The sequence below is a fragment of the Arachis stenosperma genome, chromosome 1 (genome assembly GCF_014773155.1).
Source record: "Arachis stenosperma cultivar V10309 chromosome 1, arast.V10309.gnm1.PFL2, whole genome shotgun sequence".
Lineage (NCBI taxonomy): Eukaryota > Viridiplantae > Streptophyta > Magnoliopsida > Fabales > Fabaceae > Arachis > Arachis stenosperma.
Genome location: NC_080377.1, coordinates 8033550 through 8038981, shown reverse-complemented (window position 1 = coordinate 8038981; position 5432 = coordinate 8033550).

Below are 5432 nucleotides of genomic sequence, written 5' to 3'. Positions count from 1 at the left end.
CTTGCTTTATATTTGGAATGGAAGAATTTTGTATTTTTATCTACCCACTTCAGCCACTGAACCCTTGATTTTTCTCTCCAGAACTGTTCTTCTCTTACCAACTCATCCTCCAACTCTGCTTCTAATATTCAAACATCAATCAGATCAGCCAGAATTCCTTTACTAGATTCTGCAGCAAGTTTGGTTTTTATGCTTTGGATTCTGGTTAGTGAATTCGACGAGAAATTTTTCTACCATTCTACTAACTTGTGTCTGCAGTGCTTCAATTTTCCAGCAAGCCTGAACACAGGGAAACCCTCAATTTCATGCTTCCAAGCTTGCTTGATAAGGTTAACTACGTCTTCATTTTCACACCACCTTTTCGCACCACCTTTTTTGAAATCTGAACCTCCTCTTATTTTTCCTTATTTGTCGTTCCTCACATAGTAATAAAGACCTGTGGTCTGAACCAAAATCTTCCAAATGAGTGACATATGCATTTGAAAATTCTTCTCTCAAACTCTTACTAACCAACACCCGGTCCAACCTTTCCCTAATTAGATTCCCTCCAAACTGCCTATTGCATCATGTAAATTTTTCTCCTTCATATTTCAAATCCATTAGATTTCTAGAATTAATGAAATCATTAAAGTCCTGAATAGATGTATTTGATTTGGATCTGTCGCTTTCTGGTGCTTTTCATGGTGAGTTGTGATTGCATTGAAGTCCTCCATGATTATCATTTTGTTGTTACTTATGCCAATTAATTGATTTATTTGATTGAACTGATCTCATCTTTTTGCTTCATCAGTATCCAAATACACACCAAAAACCTCCCTTATCGACTCCCTTACAGATTTAATATTAGTAACTGAAAATTCAATTTCCATATACTATATCAAAGTGAAATATCAATTATATGTATGTCTTCATTCCTTTCTTGAATTTCATGCATTTAATTTAATTCTATATCTACCAGTCTCATTTAAACATAGTTAGGGATTCTTTCTCTCACATTCCGTCTCTCTTGTTGCCTCCTTCATCATTCACCACCCTATATGTGGTTCGCATTCGCATCTCAACCACTATTTGGACTTTGAAGTAGCTCATCATTAAAATGATTCAGGCAAATATTTTTTTAAAGATTAATTTGACTTTGGATAAATTTATAAAATATGGAATGATCAGTAATATATCATGTGTCACTGATATAATATATCAATTATTTTATATGTGTATAATTAATTTATTATATTATATTACTTGACACTTAAGATAATATATTATTATATAATTAACAAAAAAATTAATTTAATTTATAATTATATTTTTTATGAATTAATTTGACGTGTCTAATCTTTTAAGGACTAAATTAATTTTCATGTAATCTTTCATAGTCTCTTAATCTCTTTAACATAACCTAGATAATTAACTGAAGATTGGAAGAAGTATTCGACTAATCGTCATCCCCCTAAACTTTGAATTATTAATGGGATAAAAATTTGGCATACAACGGTTGCAGGTTGCAGTTAATTAATGAGCCCAAGCAAATTACGTGGACTAAGGAGAAATAACGAGTTAAGACAAAGGATAATGACAATGCAACTAATATCCCATTTCAACTATAATAAAACAGTAATGTGAACTTTCTCTATTTATTTAAGATTAGGAGGACATGTGCCTTTCGTGTTCATTTGGGTAATGCTGTTTTCTTTTTCTTTTCTTTTTTTTGGTTATATTTTCACATTTTTAGATTACATCATATTTTTTTTACATTGAAGATGTGTTGATTTTTTTTTTTTTTCTTGTGCAATATCTATGCAGACTTAGGATGAAATAAATGACACCATTTATATCTCTTAATAGCTCATGCATTTAGTCTAACTTTTTTTTGGAATATTTAAAAATAATAATTTTTTTTATTTGCTTAAATTTTATTTTGCAATTCATGTAAAAATAATTGTAAAAAATTCATGTAGTTAAAATCGTCAAATTTAAAAAAATTAACTAATGAATTATTATATATATAAAACAAAATTTAAATATTTTAAACTTATTTAAACGAATAAATCAACTAACCCTACCAATCTAAATTGATTTTTATAGCAGCCGGGATCTCATATTCAAATTAAATCTATTACTTAGAAGCAGACACAACATAACAACTCCAATCCATAAGGTCCAAAGTCAACCCTTTCAATGTCAAAAACCAATTCACTTATTCATATAACCTAAAGTAACCTAATAATTAACTTAAAAATTATAGTTTTATAGTTTAATTATTTTATTAACCTTATAATTTTATTAAACATGTAATAAATTTTTTATATTTTTTAATTAATTTTTATATTATTTTTAATTTTATAATTAAGTCTTTATTAGTATAAAATATATTAAAATTAAAAGAATATTTTTTTATAAATTAAAAATATTCACAATTAAAAACTTAATTATATTTTTAATTATATATTTTTTTAAAAAAATATTTTATTAATTTTAATATTTTAATAAAATTATAAAAATTAATAAAATAATTAAATCTAATATTAACTTTTAATGCCTTCAATTTGTTTAACAAACCAGGTTGACGATTGAAAGCCTCTTGGATAGACGACTTTGCCCGGTTGCCGTGCCACCTTAAATATGGCGTGTCACGAACTAACAGGTACAACTGCATCCGTACAAGTAAATAGCAAACCAAATATATATAATTAAGAGCAATACTAGAAATTAAAAGGTATTAGCAAAAAACCAGCCAAATATTTTTAGGTGAATTCAAAATCTCTACGAATTAATATATATGGATGTTTCTTCTGCTAAGTATCAGAATGTTTCTTTTTCATACTAAATGGATATTCTTTTATATATTTTTCGAATTTTTTTAAGAATTTCATAATTTTTTTAAATTTTATAAATTTAATTATTTTTACTAAAATATAACTGGATATTTCTTTTGTTAAGTATTAGGATGTTTTTTTTCATATTAAATGAATATTTTTTTATATTTCTGTAATTGTTCAAGGACTCTTTTTGACTAAGATCAAGTGTGTAGTTTGCAGTCTCTTTAATCATCAAAACAACATCTAATATCCCAAAATACAGATATCGGTGATAGAAGACATGGGCATGTGTGCGAAAGGTTGTTGAGCCAAACTTTGTTGAACTAGTTGCAGGATAGGATGGTGGTTAATTGGGCCAGGTTGTTGATTGGGATTATAAACCGGTTGCTGTTGGATAGGAGGGGTACCTTGGCCTTGAACAGGTGAAGCCATATGCAGTATCTGTAATTGCTTCCGGTCGAAAGAGCTAGTAAAGGTGACGAAGATGTGTAGGGAGATGAAGAGGATGGTGCCGGAAATATTGGAGGTGGAGGTTGATCCGAAGGGAGAGCCGGGAATAGTGGAGGCCGCGATGAGGGTTTATGCGGAAAAGAAGGAGAGTGCGGTGGAGGTGTTGCAAGTGATGCAGGGAATAGAGGCGGCAATAAAGAGATTCTTCTTTGGTTACAAGCAGGTTGTGGCGGCAGTGATAGGGAGTGCGGAGACTGGCGGGAACTGAGTTGGTTCAGGCGACTCGCTGATAGAACAAAGAGGAGTGGGTTGCAGTGGAGAGGCGGAGAGGGCCTGATGGTGAGAGAGAGGTCTGTGTGTGTGATTGTTGGAGGTGAGTAGGTTAATGTGAGAGAGAAAATGAACGTTTTTATAGGTTTTAATTATGTTTACTTAATATTTTAAATTTTTTAAATTTTGAATTTAAAAAATTTAAAATTAATTAATTATTAATATAAATTAATGTGATTTTGTTTAGTTTTTTGCTGGTAACCTTTTAGTTCCATATACTTTTCCTATAATTAATTTTTTAATAGATTGAATCTCAAAGTCCGTCTTAATAAAAATAAGTTGATATATATGGATATTTCTTCTACTAAGCATTATAATATTTTTTATATTAAATAGATATTTTTTAATATATTTTTCGAATTTTTTTATTGCAAAGGTGGATATTTCTATTTTCTTAAGAATTATATGGTTTTTTTTATTCTATAGCTGGACTTTTCTTTTGTTAAGCATTATGATATTTTTTTATATTAAACGAATGTTTTTTTTATATATTTTTGTAATTGTTCAAAAACAGTCCATGCTCCACCACTTCTTTTTTTTTTTGAATGACTCTTGAAGCTCCGCAAAACTGTACTGCTGAACTTATCGTTGCAAAGAATCATTCCAACTGCACCAGCTTTCGTAGCCACAAGGCTCTTCTCCACTCTCGCGGCCTTGCCTCTATTACAAACAAGTTTTTTCTCCTTCGCCTTCTCTGGATCAATTGTTCCTATCTTGCACATAATACTACATCACAACCATAACAAGAAATAGTTTATTATGTTCGAAATTGAAAAAATTAAATTCAAGTAGGTTATTGGATTCTTGTAGTAGGTTAATCAATTGTTCCTATCTTTTACCCTGAGAGCATATACAAAATTAGAATTGATATCCTCGTCTGAATAAAAGATTGAACCTTTTGAAAGTTTTTGTTACCTTGAAACGTTCTCCAGTCTCGAGTTCAACAACAGTGCTTGGAAGTAGGAACACCGATAAAGAAGAGAATCTGTGTGTATTGTTGTTGGGGTGTGCAGGTTAATATAGAAGAAAAAGAGAAGGTTTTTATAATTTTTAATTAAGTTTAATTATTCAATTTTTAATTATTTAAATTTTAAATTTAAAAAATTTAAAATTAATTATTTAATTAATTGAGTTATTTAATTTTTAGCTTGTTACACACTTGGTTCCTTATACTTTTTTATATAATTATATATACATAATATATCCCAATTTTTAAAACATCAAATTAAGAAACATGTGTCAGCAACGTAACTGACCTTCAATTTCTTAATTAATTATATTAACCAAATTTATTTCATCTTATGGGTTTGTTTGGTTTTTGGGTTAAAATGCCACAATGTAACATTCGATCAATTTCTTTTATTTCAATAAGATGTATCTCTATATATTTATCGACTTGAATATTTAGATAATATTATTTTATAACATAGTATTAAAACTTCAATAATAATCTACTAGAAATAGAGTTTAGTACTTGTTATTAAAAAAAAGTTAAGCAAAAGATAAAAAAAAACCTATAAAAAATTTGCATAAATCTAAAAAGAGACTTTGACACGAGACATAGATATAAGATATAAGAATTAGAATACTTTTATTTACTAGCTAGTTTAAACTTTTAAGATAAATAATTTAATTTAAAAACGATTTCAATAGTAATTTTGAAAATAAAAAATTATAATGCAATAACTTATTATTTTTTAACATAAAAATCTATTTTTAATTTTTCAATCAAGTTATTTTAAATAGATAAAATTGTCATATATATATATATATATATATATATATATATATATATATGAAATAATTAGATTTTAACTTTAGATTTTTATATAT